The sequence below is a fragment of the Lepidochelys olivacea genome, assembly GCF_965140295.1.
Source record: "Lepidochelys olivacea isolate rLepOli2 genome assembly, chromosome: 2".
NCBI lineage: Eukaryota > Metazoa > Chordata > Testudines > Cheloniidae > Lepidochelys > Lepidochelys olivacea.
In genome coordinates this window covers 182,609,329-182,627,984 of record NC_140412.1, presented here as the reverse complement: position 1 = coordinate 182,627,984, position 18,656 = coordinate 182,609,329, and the positions used below count along the sequence as shown (strand labels likewise).

Sequence of the window (18,656 nt, the reverse complement as noted above, 5' to 3'; positions counted from 1 at the left end):
TGGGAACTGGGGATTTGATGGTCCAGAAGGGAGGCTGGTTCTGAGTGAGAGCTTTTTGTTTCTTGTTGAGATCGGGTTATAGAGAGATAAGACAACAGTAGACAGGATTTTCATATGACATCTATTGGCCAACATCTGTTGTATGTGTCCTACTGATCTTGCATGGGATTTCATATCAGAATCATATGGCAAGGGGCATAAACTTATCCTGTGGGTTATGTTGCTTAATGAAAGGTGGATGGCTAATAAAGTCCTCACCACTATGATTAAAATATGGGCATGGCACCTGTCTTTGGTTGCCTTTTGTAGACCTGACTGTATGATTCTGTTGGTTTTGTGTTGGCACAGCTCTCACCAGTGAACTAACTGGCTCAGCATAAGCCTTCTGAGGGCAAGGAATAATGTATGGTTGTGCTTTTAGCATCCTAGGAATTGTCCCATTACAGAGAAAGTCCTCTGAGAGTGTCCACCTACAGTGTAAAGCCCCAGAATAGTTACCTTCAAACTTCCCAAGTTGTAACGACTGTCCTACTATCCCACTGGATCCCTCACTGAAATGACTAAACTTTTTTCTAGTTCATCCTTATTGTCCATAGTGTTTATGCAGATAATTCTCCTATATGTTGACTGACATCTTATAAACAGTTAACTTTTATATAGTGCTTTTTATTTGTGGGCCTGAAAGTGGTTTACAAAGGGGGTGAGTGTCATTACCCCATTTAACATGGGGAAAGTAAGGTGTAGAATTTAAGTGGCTTGCCCTGCATCACACAGCAAGTCAGTGTCAGAGAAAGGATTAGAACTTAAGTCTAGAAGCCAGGAGACCCATGTCCAACTGCTCTTCTTGGGGCTACCCCAGAGGGATTTTGATCTTGATGCTTATGAAAGGGCATACCCTGGATCTTGTCCTTGTCTTGCAATTGTGTATATGGAGATTAGCAATTGCATCCTTGTCATGATGAGATTATATACCTCCTTAACGAGGTTTGGGAACAAATTGATAAATTAAAGAGTAATAAGTCACCAGATGGTACACACCCAAAAGTTCTGAAGGAACTCCAATATGAAATTGCAGAACTACTAAGCGTGGTGTGTAACCGGTTACTTAAATCAGCCTCTGAACCAGATGACTGATGGCTAGCTAATGCAATGCCAATTTTTAAAAAAAGGTAATTACAGTCCAGTAAACCTAATGTCAGTACCAGGCAAAATTGGTTGAGACTAAAGTGAAGAACAGAGTTATCAGACTTAGATGAACATAATATAATGGGGAAGAGTCAACACTGCTTTTGGAAGGGAAATCATTTTTCACAAATCTATTAGAATTATTTGAGGATGTCATCAAACATGCAGACGAGCAATCCAGTGGATATAATGTACTTGGACTTTCAGAAAGCCTTTAACAAGGTCTGTCACCAAAGGCCCTTACACAAAGTAATCAGTCATGGGATAAGAAAGAAGGACTTCTCATGGATCAGTAACTGGTTAAAAGACAGGAAACAAAGGGTAGGTATAAATGGTCAAATTTCATAGTGGAGAGGGTAAATAGCTGAATCCCCTAAGGATCTGTACTGGGACCTGTACTGTTCACTGTAGTCATAAATGATCTAGAAAAAGGGATAAAGAGTGAGGTGGCAAGTTTGCAGATGATACAAAACTACTCAAGATAGTTAAGTCCCAGGCAGACTGCAAAGAGCTACAAAAGGATCTCTCGTGACTGGGCAACAAAATGGCAGATGACAGTCTATGTTGATAAATGCAAAGTAATGCACATTGGGAAACATAATCCCAACTATACATACAAAATGATGGAGTCTCAATTTGCTGTTGCCACTCAAGAAGGAGACCTTGGAATCATCATGGTTAGCTCTCTAAAAACATCTGCTCAATGTGCAGCAGCAGTCAAAAAAGCTATTAGACTGTTAGGAACTATTAGGAAATGGATAGATAATAAGACACTAAATATCCTAATGCCACTATATACATCCATGGTACATACACACCTGGAATACTGTATGCAGTTCTGGTTGCACCATCTCAAAAAAAGGATATAGTAGAACTGTTAAAAGTACAGAGAAGGACAACAAAAATGATTAGTCATATGGAACAGTTTCTCTATGAGGAGAGATTAAAAAGACTAGGACTCTTCATCTTAGAAAAGAGACTATCAAATGGGCATGTGATAGATGTCTATGAAATCATGAATGGTGTGGAGAAAGTGAATAAGAAAGTGTTATTTACCCCTTCACATAATACAAGAACTAGGGGTCACCCCATGAAATTCATAGGCAGCAGGTTTAAAGCAAACATAAAGAAGTACTTTTTCATACAACGCACAGTCAACCTGTGGAATTCATTGCCATGGGATGTTTTGAAGGCCAAAGGTATAATGAGTTCAAAAAAGAACTAGATAAGTTCATGGAGAATAGGTCCACCAATGGCTATTAGCCAAGATGGTCAGGGATGCAAACCTCATGCTCTGGGTGTCCCTAAACCTTTGATTGCCAGAATCTGGGACTGGATGATTGGGGATGGATCACTCAATAGATTGCCTTGTTCTGTTCATTCCCTCTGAAGCAGCTGGCATTGGTCACTGCTGGGAAGACAGGATACTGGGCTAGGATAAGGTCCATCTAGGCTAGTGTCCTCTCTCTGACAGTGGCCCGCACCAGATACTTCAGAAGAAGGTACAAGCACCCTGCAGCAGGTAGATCTAGGATAATCTGTCCCCCATCTAGATCTCATTATAGTCTCTAATAATTAGAGGTTGACTTAAACCCTGAAGCATGAGTTTTAATATCCATCACAAAGAAGGGCTGATGTATTTCATTATAACAGCTGCGGATATTTGTGATATCCATACAAAAGTCCAGTCCCTTTTGAATCTTGCGCACAGTAACAAGGCAGTGTTCCTTTTGTAACTCATGCTCATTGTTATCTCTCTCGCTCCCCCACCCGTTCCCCCTAACTGCTTCTTGCCTGTTTTGTTTTCTTCAGAATTTGGGGCCATATTACCTTCTATGTAATTTAAATTGGAGGTGAACAATGGACCAGCTTAAGAACTGTGATAGCAGTTTACTGCCTGTTCTGTGTCCTTTTCCTTTAAAGAAGGGGTTTGTGGTGAATCTCTTATCTGAGTGGTCAGCGGATGTCTTATTTAAGATACCTATCTAGTCATGAGATAGTATGGGAACAGCCTTGTGAGTGATATGCTGTAACATGTGAGGACTTCATTAGATGAAAGGTATTTCCTCACTCCTAATTAGATTTCTACTGTGAAGTGAGATTGGAACTATTCCACATGGCTTTTGGGGAAGAGGAGTGGAAATAAAGTGAAAAAAAGTTTCTGCAAGGATATTTTTTGTAGTGTTGACAAAGGACTTGTGGATATAAACACCTTGTGACAATCACATTTCAGTGTTAGACAAAACTAGGGACTAAGAACGTAACTTTTTAATGACTTATGGTAGGGGATCCAGAATATAGATCCATCATAGCTGGTAGGATAAATGGCCAGGGGATTAAAGTTAACTATTAAAGTTGGGAGAACAAGAATGGGTATTGTCTTCTCTGAATGATGGTCTGCACTCAGTAAATTCATCAAAAGCAGCTATACTGATATTACTTCCAAAAATCTACCTTAAAAATGTTAAGGTTGGAAATGTAAGCACTCCAAAGTTAGGAAAAGTCAGAATTCCTGCACATCTTCACCCAATGAAGTGGTACAATTCTGTTCTGTTTACAACAGAAGTCTGCCTGTTGAATATGGCTGAGCCCAAAAAGCATAAGAGAGGGTAATTATGACTTGTTTGTTTGTTTATTTGTTTATTTATTTATTTATGTGAATTTAGTGCCTGAGAATAGTGCCAGATTGAGTGCACTGGAGACTGAAGTGTCCTTTTTATCTGTAGAAAATATACAGAATAGGCAGCGGCTGAGCAATCTTCTTCACACTGCTACGCCCATGTTTCTTAATTCTGAACTAGACAGAATCCATTTCCATGGGTGTATAGGTAGTTCAGTCTCCAAGGATATTCAATCCTTATCCGCTCTGCTGAGCTCACTAATAAGGCTCCCCACTTAGCCCGATTTGTGTTGCTAGCTATTCTCTACTTGAAATTGGACCGAAACCTCCAGATAGGTTCCATCATACATTGGTGTATGCGGGAGTGAGATACCTGATGACCTGGTGAGTATATGGAGGAGCAGCGGGGCTGGGGTGGTGGTGGCGGTGAAGGAGCAAAGCAGGGAGAGGGCAGGGAGATGGGGAGCATGTAAAGGGCCGATGGGTGGACAGCAGAGGCGACACATAACCAGCTGGCGCCTGCCCGCACTCACCAGCCGCTACAGTGCTCAGCATGCAGCCAGTGCCAGCTGGAAACGGGACGGGGGGGGGGGGGCGGGCTCCTTCTGGCCGAGAGCTGGCATGCAGTGGGGGATGCGCTGATTAACCAACAGGGGGGAGTGGACTGTCCCCACGCACTGCAGTTCTGCCCCGCCACGCCACCAGCCTTGCACCCTCTCCCCCATCGTCGGCTACTGGACCCCCACTGCTGGTGGGTGGGTGGCTGGTGAGCAGGGATCTGGCCAGCAGCAGGACCCACCAGTACTGATGGGGGGGTGGGGGGAAGAGACAGAAAATATGGGACAGTTTGCCCATTTTTAAGAAAAAGTAGGGACACCTGTAGAAGGGCTTAAATGCGGGACTCTCCCTTTAAAAACAGGACATCTGGTCACCCTAATACTTGAACTTCATGGCCTAATATGATTATCACAGGACAAGACAACAACAACTACCATCATATTCATTTCACATGGGTCACTAAATAACTACTAGCTAATAACTTTTGGGTTGTTGTTGAATCAGGCTGTATTCATAGTGGTGACATGGAGATGAAAGACTCTGTATTCTATTACTGCTTCACTGAGCTATCTAGTCCTTAGGGTGACTCATGTTTTTTGCTGAAAATGAAAATGTATCACCACTCTATTGCCTGTCAGGAGTGAGCTGGCTTGAAGTGACTCACTTTCTTTGGGGAAAGGTGACCAGGATAATGTGGATCTCTTCTCACATAGACTGAAACCCAGCTGTTGTACTGTAATTCATCTGTCTAGCATTAGTCTTCATTTCTTGATTTAGGCCAGTGGAGTGTTTTGGAGAAGACCTGGAGATTTTCCCCCTCAGTGAGCACCTATTTAAGTGAAGGACTGGTGACTGTAATCTGTTATTTCTCAGGTACTACTTCTACAAGACTAAGAGACTGAGTTCCTGCTCACATACTGAAAAAAAGTTGGCTTACATGTTTGTTTTCTTACAGTCTATATTAAAATAGTCAGACTCTAATTATCTTAAGTGTCTTTTCTTTTGAAGTAGCAGGGTTTTTTTAAGCGGGGGCGGGGGAAGGCTTGGCAAGAAAGTGACTCTGTGTGAGAAACTTCTCCATGGTTACCATTATCTTTAAATAGTAGTTTTCCAAACTCATAACTAGGTCCTTTTGATTGCAGAAGCACTCATATACCAGTGTTACCCAGACTCTAGGCTTTGTGAGCTCTGGCATGTGAGGTATGTGGAGGTATGAGGTACCACCATGCTGAGAGAAGCAAGAGCTATTGAGAAGCAACAGATGAGGACCAGTTTTACATGAAATGTCCTGCTGGGGGAGAGGGAGAGAGGTAATAGGTTACCCCATAAGGAAAACAACTGGAGGCTGAATTACTGCATTGTTGGGATGGCTGAGTGTTGTACTATATCTGAACTGGGAGGAATGGGGAATAGGTATCTTCTATGGAATTCACAGGGAAGCAGTTACTGATGTTGGTCTTCCAAAAACATATTTGCCATTTGTTTCCAAGCAGCTAAGTTTCACACAGGCAATACCCACCTGCTAAGCCAATCTTCTGAATTGATTAGAAACAAATGAAGTTTGACTGTGTTAAATTACTTAAACTGGGGCACATGAAATTGGAGCCTATAAGGAACAGAATTTAAAAGTGGCCAGAACCCCAACCTCATTTGTGGATGTGTAAATTTTTCATGCTATTTTTACCAGTTTTCAGAATTAATATGTAGAAAACTAATTTGCTCCTGATTTGCATGTGCAAATGTGAGTCTGGGCGGGAAATGTGTGACATTTATGCGCATGGAATGCTAGTGTGCAAAAATGGTGTGAAGAAAGTTGTGCACAAAGAAATGGAAGTTGCACTGAGAAAATTTGGTTCTAAACCAGTTAGTAGGCCACATATATTAACATTTTAGACATCTACAGTCAGTTAATAACTGATTTATAAAGTGCCAGGATACCATAATGGTTTGATTTTACAAATATTGAGAGCTACCGAAAAGTGATTCTTTTCCTACAAGAACTGAACTTGGAGGACAGGGGATTCTGAGAATTTGCAGACTTTTTTTTTTAAATCCCTATAGCTGACAAGTGAAGGGGGCACAAACTGTTCATAACTCCATCTTTCAACTAACCCCCAATTCGGTGGGAGCAGTTTCAGTTATCCACCATGTTGTTGTTGTTGTGCCTAAGACCATTGCTGACTGTTCCATTCATTGGATGTGCTCTGATGCAGCTCCAAATTGTGTGGATCTTTTGATGTATGGGGACAGAGAGCTTAGTGCAGAAATGGGACAGTGACCAGTTGGGTTTTTGGTAAGAGTAGAGTATTCACTTTCCATCCATCAGAAATGTAAGTATAAAAAAGATTTATATAGAAAAATGAAAATGGAGAACAATTAGCACTAATACCTGAGATTCTAAGGGATTTGCAGGGGAGGGAGGCCTTACTAGGATGTAGGGACAGCATGAGGCACTCAAGGGCTGTTTTGGCCCTTGTGTAGCTGTGTAGATACACACTTGCAAGTTTATTTTTCTAGATAGCTTCATTAGGGACCCAGTCCTGAGAACTGCCTCTAATGGGTGAAATGCTCTGAATGCAGAGCAACCTGCAAGGTGAAGGGTATAGGGTGCACTGTAATCAGCAAAACAAAAAATGCCCTCCCCCCTGCTCCCCAAACCCCCTCAAACAGTGGGCAGGAGACTTTCCCCTTGTTTATACATTATTTGTTTATTCAATAAATTTTCTTCAAACTTAGAAAAATATGCATTCCTCCCTGAAGACTCCCTACTGTATGTGCCAAGTCTGAAATTTTAAATCCATTAAATTTTGGATATATCCAAGTACAAAAAAGTGTTTGAACAATCTTTTCTTTAAAAACAAAATGGCTGGAAAAATACTGATATATATATTTTTTTCATGTTTTAGTATCTGTTTAGCCATTTAGACTGCCCTCAAAAATTCAGTGCAGGTCTGAGAACAAGTTTGAGAACTTTTAGTCCAAAAGGAATCTTTGGGGAAAAGTTAAAAATCAAAAAAATAAGTCCATAGAGTAAAAATACAAGCAAAATAAACTACAATTTATTTGAAACACAATTAAACACTTTAATAATAATGCATAGAATCATAGAAATGTAGGGCTGGAAGGGACCTCAAGACCTCACTAAGTCCAGCCCCCTGGGCTGAGGCAGGACCAAATAAATCTGCTACTTAGGCCATCCCTGACTGGTGTTTAGCCAACTTGTTATTAGAAACCTGCAATGATGGGGATTCCACTACCTCCTTTGGAAGCATATTCCAGAATTTAACTACCTTTATAGTTATGCAGTTTTTGCTAATATCTAACCTAAATCTCCCTTGATGCAGATTAAGCCCAATACTTGTCTATCTCCAGTGTACATGTTGGACAATTGATCATCATCCTCTTCGTAACAGTCCTTAATGTATTTGAAGACTGTTATCAGGTCCCCATTCAAGCTTCTTTTCTCAAGACTAAACATGCTTTATAACTTTTTCTCATAGTTCAGGTTTTCTAAGGTTTTTATCATTTTGGTAGCTGTCCTCTGGACTGCTCTCCAGCTTATCCATATCTTTCCTGAAGTGTGGCACCCTAATTGGACATAGTACTCCAGCTGAGGCCTCACCAGTGCAGAGTAGGGCAGGACAACTACATCCCATATCTTACATACAACAGTCCTGTTAATATACCCCAGAATGTGAGCTTTTTTTGCAGCTGCATCACTTTGTTGACTGATATTCAATTTCTGATCCACTGTAATCCCCAAATCCTTTTTGGCAGTACTACCACCTTGCTGAATATTCCCCATGTTGTAGCTGTGCATTTGATTGGTTTTTCCTAAGTGAAGTACTTTGCACTTGGCTTTATTGAATTTCATATGTTGAATTTAGACCAATTATCCAATTTGTCAAGGTCATTTTGAATATTAATCCTTTCCTCCAAAGTGTTTGCCTCCCTCCTAGCTTCGTGTCACCTGCAAATTTTATAAGCATACTGTCCACTCCATTATCCAAGTCCTGAATGAAAATATTGAATCGTACTGGACTCAGGACTAACTAACCCCTATGACACTCCCACCCCTAGATATGCCTCCCAGTTTGACAGTGAACCACTGATAACTACTCTTTGAGTGTGGTCTTTCACCCAGTTGTGCACCTGCCTTATAGTAATTTTGTCTAGACCACATTTCCCTAGTTTTTTTTTATGAGAATGTCATATGGGATTATCAAAAACCTTACTAAAATCAAGATCTATTACATCTACTGCTTCTCTCCTATCCACTAGGCCAGTAACCCTATAAAAGAAAGAAATTAGGTTGGTTAGGTATGATTGTTGTTGACACATCCCTGTTGTCTTTTCTTTATAACCCTATTATCTCTAAGTGCTTACAAATTGATTGTTAATAATTTGTTCCACTGTCTTTAGACATATTGAATTTAGGCTGACTGGTCTAATTCCCTGGGTCCTCTTTGTTTCTCTTTTTAAAAGATAGGTACTGTGTTTTACCTGTCTCCAGTCCTATGGGACCTCACCCATTTTTGATGAGTTCTCAAAGATAATTGCAAAACATTCTGAGATTACTTGGGCTAGTTCCTTAAGTACCCTCGGATGACTTTCATCAGGCTCTGCTGACTTAAATACATCTAATTTAGCTAAATATTCTTTAACCTGTTCTTTCCCTATTTTGGTTTGCATTTCTTCCTTCTTGTTAATATTGTGTTGAGTATCTGGCAACCATTAACTTTTTTGATTGAAGACTGAAGCAAAATAGGCATTAAACACTTCAGCCTTCTTGATGTCATCAATTATTAGCTCTCCTTCCCTGCTAAGTAAAAGACCGACACTTTACTTTGTCTTTCCATTGTTCCTAATGTATTTTTAAAAAGTTATCTTATTGCCTTTTATGTTTCTTGTTAGGTATAACCTTAGCCTTTCTGATTTTTGTCCCTACATGCTTTTGCTATTCTTCTCTATTCCTCCTTAGCAATTTGTCCATGTTTCCATTTTTTTTGTAGGATTCCTTTTTAATTTTCATGTCATTAAAGAGCTCCTGATGGAGCCAGATTGGTCTCTTACTAGTCTTCCTGTCTTTCCTTTGCATCAAGATAGTTTGCAGTTGTGCCTTTTAATATTATCTCCTTGAGAAACTACCCACTCTCCTGAACACCTTTATCCTTTAGATTTTTTACCTACTGGTTCTCTGAGTTTGTTGAAGTCATAGAATCACAGAATATCTGAGTTGGAAGGGACCTGAGGAGGTCATCTAGTCCAACCCCCTGCTCAAAGAAGGACCAACTCCCAATTAAATCATAAGTCCATTACTTTATTCTGCTGCTCACTCCTTTCTTTCCTTAGAATCATGAAGTCTACCATTTCGTGTTCACTTTCACCCAAATTGCCTTCCACTTTCAGATTCACAACCAATTCCTCCCTGTTGGTCAGAATAAGTCTGAAATGGTGTCCCCCTCATTACTCCCTCCAGATTCTGAAACAAAAAGTTGTTCCCAATACATTCCAAAGACTTATTGGAAATTTGTGTTTTGCTGTATTACTTTTCCAACAGATGTCTGAATAGTTAAACTCCCCTCCCTTATTACCAGGTCTTGTGTTTTGGATATTTCTGTTGTTTGGTCAAGTAATGCCTCATCCACCTACTAGTTCTGATTTGGTGGTCAATAGTAGACCCCCTACAATGACATCACCCCTATTTTCCCCCTTTTATCTTTATTCAGAGGCCTTCATCTGGTCTTCCTCTTACCTCCTTCAGGACCTCAGAACAAGTGTGTTTTCTTGATATATAATGCAACGCATACTCCCTTTTTCCCCAAACAAGCTATCCCTCTCTATACCAATATGCTGGTCATGAGATTTATCCCAACAAGTCTCTCTGATGCCAGTCAAGTCATAATTTAGGTTAAGTACTAACACTTCGTGTTCTTCCTATTTATTCTGAATACTCCTCGCATTTGTACATTGACAGCTAAGATGTGGAGTAGATTCTCCCAATCATTTCATTCTTGTTGCTCCTGTGAGCCTATTGTAATTTTCCATTTCTTCCCCAACATTAATAGTTTGTATAAGATCACCTTGCTTTTATGCTTACCTGTGGGCTTTTGTCACCTGCCCCCTTTGAAGCTAGTTTAAAGTCCTTCTCACTAGGGTGGTAAGTTGGTGCATGAAGATGTTCTTCCCCTTCTTGGATGTGTGGACCCCCCTCTCTTCTCATTAATCATCTTTCCCACAGCAGCATCACATGGTCAAGGAAGCCGAATCCCTCCTATCAAAACCACCTGCACAACTATGCATACATTTCCAGGATGCATCTCTCTGCCTGTGACCTTATGCTCTACTTGTGCACCCCTGACTCCTCCACCCTCACTCTCAGAGCCCTGTAGATGCTACTGATCTGTGCAGAATCATACCAGGCAGCATCATTAGTCTGTAACTAGACATAAAGTGCCAGCATTTAAAAAACAAATGCTGAATGTGTGACTGCTGGTAAAGGGTTAGGTATGAGAAACAAGTGATTAATTATTATTACCCCAAATTGTGGTTAATTAAAAGGTGATCAGCAGTTCCCTCCTGCTTTGCACTGAACCATCTTTGTCCACATCGCTTCCATTAAGAATTTCCCAGTCTTATCTGCCTCTAAGTGGGGGAGAAATGCGTTTTTCAGGACTCCAAAGCTATTCACTTATCTGGAACAAATTTGGTGAATACTTTTGGCAAATAAAACTTTTGGAAATGTTGAAACATTGCGTTTTGGCATTTTCAAAATGAAATCTCAGAACGGTTCATTTTGAAAATGTCATTTCAGATTGACATTTTGTTAAGAAAAAGTTGTTTTGAAACTCCATTTGAAATATTTATTCAACCCAAACAATATTTTTTTGTTTTGTTTTGACAGAAAAAAAAGAAAAATTGTTACAAATTGAAACTAACCAGTTTTTTTTTTTAGATATTTCAGTTTGGCCACCAAATCAGAAAATCAGTTATTTGCTCAGCTCTGTCTGTCACTACAGCTGAGTCATCTACCATGTTTGTTTTTTCAGGAAGGTGTGTAAGAAAGTAGTTTTACTCCCATCTTTCACAGTGCCTCTCACACAACTTTATCCATGGCCATTTATAAACTGGATTACACTCTGGCTATCTTTTACAAAGTGCTCTTTCCCATGTACTAATGGCCTACTTGGTTTTGATGAAGGCTTGTTCTCCACTCTTGTTTACCTTCACCATGGGACAGCCATTGACAATGTGGATCACTGCATCTTCCTGGACCACTTATAAGCATATTTGATTCAGCTCCTACCCAAACAAATCTTTTTGGCTCTATGGACTTTATTCTCCTTTGTACTAAGGCCCGTTTACGTTGCTCCAGTAGTGTAATTTTCATGAAGTGGGTGTGTTTTTTCCAGTAGGGTCCCTCAGGGACTGGTTCTTGGCCCTATGCTAGTTAACATTGTTATCAGTGACCTGGAAGAAACCATAAAATCATCATTGATAAAGTTTTCAGATGACATTCACAAATTGTCAAAATTCACTGACTCAGAGTGGTCCAGTGGGATGACATGGGAGAAAGCCCGGAGGACTTTGAGGGAGAAGCTGAGTGGTGGACAGCAAAGGCTGGGTACACTGGTAAAGTAAAGGCAGGGGACTGGAGCACCAGCTTTGTCCTCTTGCTATTGTGAGAAGAGCATTCGTCTTTTCAGTTCCTGCCTTGTTGTATTGTATTTTTCTGCCTCAAAGCTATCACAAATCTCATCTGAAAAAAACATTTCTCCCTTGCCTAAACCTCATAATTTCTGTCTCACTCTGCATTGATCTTGATTTTAGCTTTGGCCCTATCTACATTGAGAGAATTTATGCTGGTGTAACTATATTGGCAATTAGAACAGGAGTACTTGTGGCACTTAGAGACTAAAAAATTTATTAGAGCATAAGCTTTCGTGGGCTACAGCCTACTTCATCGGATGCATAGAATGGAACATATAGTCAGAAGATATATATATATATATATATACACACAGACAAGGTGGAAGTTGCCATACAAACTGTAAGAGGCTGTAATAGATACAGACTAACATGGCTGCTACTCTGAAACCTGCCATTATATTGGCAATGTGTCTAAAGCAGATACACTGCACTGACACAAAGTGGTGCTGACACCAGAGCCGTTTTCTTCAGCATGTTACCAGACAAATCAGCACAGCTGTCAGCCCTGCTTCGTGGTAGCACACCTCCTTTAGTGGTTTGAAGCAGATGTTTCAATGTTGATATAGTTACATGACTGTAAATTTCCTTCATGTAGACAGGACCTCAGCAACTGTGTTGTTTAACTTGCTGCAGCATTGTGGGCTATGGCTTGCATGAGAGACACTACACAGAATGCAGTTTTATGTGGTATAAAAACTGAGATATAAGTGACCTTTGCTTGTTCATTTCATTTAAACCTCTGAAGGATGCTATAGACAAAATGAGTACACAGGGGAAGATACTTTTATGTTCTTAAAGTTTATAAACTGAATGCCACTTGAAAATTTAAGGTATGTCTACACTTAAAACACCACAGTGCAGCTGCTGCACTTCAATGTAGACACTACCTACTCCAGTGGGAGGGCTTCTACTATTGGTGTAAGCCGTCTACCGCCCTGAGAGGTGGTAGCTAGGTCAATGGAAGAATTCTTCCATCGACGTAGCAATGACTATGCAGGGACTTGGGTCGGCTTAACACCACCACTCGGGGGTGTGGATTTTTTGCACCCCTGACCAACATAGTTAAACTGACCTAATTTTCTGTGTAGCCCAGGCCTTACATGATGATGCTAAAGGGCAACAAGTCCTATGGGCAGATCCTCAGTAGGTGTAAGCTGTTGAAGCTCCCTCAGCTTCAACAGAGCCAACAATTTATGCCACCTGAGAATCTGCCCAGTCGTTTATAAAACTTCTGAATTAACAAGCCAGAATTGATTGCTCTGATTGAAAAAGAAGAATTAAGTACACAAAGTTTTGGCCATAAAAGTGGGCTGTTAATAGGCTGCCTGTGATGAAGAGGATGCTTTTCATTGGCTTCCCTAAAGACGGCAAACACCTTCGCTGTAACTTCTGAGACACTGTAAAAAGCTGTCTCCCAGAGAAAACAAAGCAGAAAGGGGGGGCATGCAAGTGAGGAAACCATAGGACCTGGTTAAAAAACAAACAAACAAACAAAATAAAACCCTGAAGCCAGCAGGGGATGGAAGGGGGGCCTTAGATGTGTCCAAAAAGCATAATGAGTTTATATTTGGCTGCAGTAGCACTTTTTATAAATTGCTTTAAATTGAATGTGTATGACATCTCAGGGGACAACTTGTTTGTAAAATTGATTTAGGTCTAAAAGATTCCCACAAGTTGTGGTAGGAAGTCATAAAAGCAACAGCTTGTCAATTACCAGAGCATTTGTTTGCAAAACATTTTATAAAAAGTCCAAGAGCCACTTGGCTGGTATTATACTGAGGTTCGGATAGATTTTAAGATTCACATCTAGCTATTTGTTTTTTGTTTTTTAATAGCAAAAGCACTGTGTGAGCCACTCTACACTGTGCTAGACACTCTCCTTCCCCTCATGAAAAGTACGGTAGAAGCTCAGAGTTACGAACGCTAGAGTTACGAACTGACCAGTCAACCACACACATCATTTGGAACTGGAAGTGCACAATCAGGCAGCAGCAGACACCCCAGGGGAAAAGAAAAAGCAAATACAACACAGTACTGTACCTACTGTATGAAAACTACTAAAAAAAGGGAAAGCAGCATTTTTTTTCCGCATAGTAAAGTTTCGAAGCTGTATTAAGTCAATGTTCAGTTGTAAACTTTTGAAAGAACAACCATAATGTTTTGTTCAGCATTACGAACATTTCAGAGTTATGAACAATCTCCATTCCCGAGATGTTCAAAACTCAGAGGTTCTATTATATGAGAGGGAGAGACCCTGAAGTGTAAGAGTGCTTGTTTCATTGTCTGTTGCCATTGTGATTGAAACTGAATTTGTATTTCTTGAATCATAGAATCATAGAATATCAGGGTTGGAAGGGACCTCAGGAGGTCATCCAGTCCAATCCCCTGCTCGAAGCAGGACCAATTCCCAACTAAATCATCCCAGCCAGGGCTTTGTCAAGCCTGACCTTAAAAATATCTAAGGAAGGAGATTCCACCACCTCCCTAGGTAACGCATTCCAGTGTTTCACTACCCTCCTAGTGAAAAAGTTTTTCCTAATATCCAACCTAAACCTTCCCCAGTGCAACTTGAGAACATTACTCCTTGTTCTGTCATCTGCTACCACTGAGAACAGTCTAGATCCATCCTCTGGGGAACCCCCTTTCAGGTAGTTGAAAGCAGCTATCAAATCCCCCCTCATTCTTCTCTTCCGCAGACTAAACAATCCCAGTTCCCTCAGCCTCTCCTTATAAGTCATGTGTTCCAGTCCCCTAATCATTTTTGTTGTCCTCCGCTGGACTCCTTCCAATTTTTCCACATCGTTCTTGTAGTGTGGGGCCCAAAACTGGACACAGTAGCCCAGATGAGGCCTCACCAATGTCGAATAGAGGGGAACGATCACGTCCCTCGATCTGCTGGCAATGCCCCTACATATACATCCCAAAATGTCATTGGCCTTCTTGGCAACAAGGGCACACTGTTGACTCATATCCAGCTTCTTATCCACCGTAACCCCAGGTCCTTTTCTGCAGAACTGCTGCCGAGCCATTCGGTCCCTAGTTTGTAGCGGTGCATGGGATTCTTCCGTCCTAAGTGCAAGACTCTGCACTTGTCCTTGTTGAACCTCATCAGATTTCTTTTGGCCCAATCCTCCAATTTGTCTAGGGCCCTCTGTATCCTATCCTTACCCTCCAGCGTATCTACCTCTCCTCCCAGTTTAGTGTCATCTGCAAATTTGCTGAGGGTGCAATCCACACCATCCTCCAGATCAGTTATGAAGATATTGAACAAAACCAGCCCCAGGACCGACCCTTGGGGCACTCCACTTGATACCGGCTGCCAGCTAGACATGGAGCCATTGATCACTACCCGTTGAGCCCGACAATCTAGCCAGCTTTCTATCCACCTTATAGTCCATTCATCCGGCCCATACTTCGTTAACTTGCTGGCAAGAATACTGTGGGAGACGGTGTCAAAAGCTTTGCTAAAGTCAAGTAACAACACGTCCACTGCTTTTCCCTCATCCACAGAGCCAGTTATCTCATCATAGAAGGCAATTAGATTAGTCAGGCATGACTTGCCTGAATTGGTGAATCCATGCTGACTGTTCCTGATCACTTTCCTCTCCTCTAAGTGCTTCAGAATTGATTCCTTGAGGACCTGCTCCATGATTTTTCCAGGAACTGAGGTGAGGCTGACTGGCCTGTAGTTCCCAGGATCCTCCTCCTTCCCTTTTTAAAAGATGGGCACTACATTAGCCTTTTTCCAGTCATCTGGGACTTCCCCCGATTGCCATGAGTTTTCAAAGATAATGGCCAATGGCTCTGCAATCGCATCCGCCAACTCCTTTAGCACTCTCGGATGCAGCGCATCTGGCCCCATGGACTTGTGTTTGTCCAGCTTTTCGAAATTGTCCCGAACCACTTCTTTCTCCACAGAGGGCTGGTCACCTCCTCCCCATACTGTGCTGCCCAGTGCAGTAGTCTGGGAGCTGACCTTGTTCATGAAGACAGAGGCAAAAAAAGCACTGAGTACATTAGCTTTTTCCACATCCTCTGTCACTAGGTTGCCTCCCTCATTCAGTAAGGGGCCCACACTTTCCTTGACTTCCTTCTTGTTGCTAACTTACCTGAAGAAACCCTTCTTGTTACTCTTAACATCTCTTGCTAGCTGCAACTCCAGGTGTGATTTGGCCTTCCTGATTTCACTCCTGCATGCCCAAGCAATATTTTTATACTCTTCCCTGGTCATTTGTCCAATCTTCCACTTCTTGTAAGCTTCTTTTCCTCCACTGAGCCCTGTGATCATAAACGGATCGGGAGTAGTTAATAATTTGAAACTGGTACACATCACTTCTGAATTGCGCCATGACATTTTAATAGCAGATATTGCTACTAAATTGAACTTTCATATGTGAACTAAATTCACTATATAGTTCATATCTGATTTCTTTTGATCTACACAGACTAGAAAATTTTAAAGATTAGAGGAAATACACTGTTGTTTGGGGTGTTTTGATTTTGGTTTCACTAAGGCTGATCTTTCTAGTGCTTCATATTTATTTTTAAAGCATATTTGAGTAAATGTAGGCACTGAAAATGTTCAGATTTAAAGTCTTTTGTATGAGACATAAAATGCAACTTGTTCACTTGTGATCATTAAAATTCCCATATATAAGAACGCATGTTTTGCTCTAATGTCAGGGCCAAATTCCATCTTGTCATTACATTCTAGCTACTTAAATTCACATTGTAGTTTAAATGGGATACTACTTTTATTCTTTAATTTTCAGTCTTATGAGTGTTGTGTGCTGTTAAATTACTGCTATGTTCCAACCTTGACATAGCTGAATGTCAGACTAATCTATGCTAATAAAGCACTTTGAGATCCATGGACATTTTTTTTATGCTAACGCATTTATTCCTGATTTTCAATGCCTCTTTTAATGATGGGAGTCAATAAGTATTTGGGAGCTCAGTGGAGGAAAATAGTTTAAAATTAATGTGCCAGGAAGATAAAGGTTGTTTGCAACATGCTATAACTTTGGCACGTAACTGATCCTACCAGTCTGGCTGAGAGAGAAGCAGACAGAATTATTCAATAACTAATGAAATAGGTACAGAAGACAGAGAAGAAAAAAATGGTTTCAGTACTTGACAATAATTTGATCTTTCCTCTTTGCACTTATCTTGAGTAAAGCTTGGCTGCCAGCTAACCTAGCACAACACATTTGGCATTGAACTATTCTTGCAGTTCACTGTAGGTGTATGTGTCTGAAGGCAAGATATAGGAGCTCACAAGTTACTTGGTGCATGGCTTCCATCATCTTATTTCCTTTATTTGTTTCTCTTACTTTTCTCCTGTTCTATCTTCCCCACACTGAGTTCCATGGCCACATTACTGTTGTTGCTTTTTCACATCACTGTTTAGCTCATAATTAGGTATATTGTCCATAGTTATGAAAGTACAAGATACAGTACTGGGATTTTGTCACAACTCTCATCCAATGAAATGTCAATGACAAAAAGTTCAGTTGTTTTCAAGGGGTTCTTGATTCAATTTTTCTACATTGATTGTATTGTCTTCTCTGATTTTATCCAACATTAGGTTTTGAGCTGGTTGGAACATGTTTGTTTTTTCTGGCGAACAAAAAAAATATACACAAAATCACTTTCATAGAAATTTTCAGAGGAAAATTTTGACTTATTGAAAAAACAAACAGGTTTTGGTTGTCTGCTGGAAACTTTTATGCAATGTTGAAATTTTTCTACTTTTTCACAAAAACAGTTTCACAAACCCAATTATTCAAATAAACTTTCAACCAGCCCTAGTTAGGTGTCAAAATTAATGTTCCAGAACTAGAGAAAGGGCTGAGTTCTAATTTCAAGCAGATTCAGATCTCATATTTCAGTTTGCACCCATATTTACCCAGAATAGGCAGGGTTTGGGTTTTTTTTCCCTCCAGAGTATAACACCTGGAAATTTGCTGTGAGCAGGATGAAGTTTAAAATGCCCTTTTCAATAACATTTTTTCACTAGAAAATAAATGGGGGCTAGTCTAAAATCTTAACATTGAATAATTATGATAATACAATTCTTTTTATGAGCTTCATTCCCCCACCAGAGCATTCAGGGTGCTGCACTGCAATTTAAAAACAAAGCAATCTATAATCAAAATAACCAAATCAAAATAGTATGAGGAATTAGTGTCCATCAGCACTTTGGCCCCAGACTGCACAGTGTAATTCTTCTTCTCCTGAATAGCAATTAATCCTAGCAATCCTAATGTAGCAATTGCTGATGCACTATTTCTCTCAGCAACCAGCCGATGGTCCCTCCTGAAGGCAACTCTTAACTCTCTTGGACTTTTTGCACACTTCTGTGCCCATAGGCTTCCTTAGATTTACATCAAGGCAAGGGTGTGTATGTGTTTGTCCTTGTGTTCAGCAGACTTCAGTTGTGATAGCCTACAAGTACAATACATGGGTTAGTCTCTCCTGTAGTGTCTGTTTTTGACCGTGAATCTGTTTCTATCACGTCAAACATTTTGTGAAATAGCTAAATGTGAACAAGAACCTTAGTGGGGGAAAGGCTGTGGCAGGG

The 18,656-nt window shown here is 40.6% G+C and overlaps 1 protein-coding gene across 1 annotated transcript in view; it reads left to right on the top strand.

Moving 5' to 3' along the window:
• The window catches only part of BMPER (BMP binding endothelial regulator), a 187,207-nt gene that overhangs the window by 43,063 nt on the left and 125,488 nt on the right, over nucleotides 1-18,656 (top strand). The gene's annotated exons all lie outside the window — the stretch shown is intronic.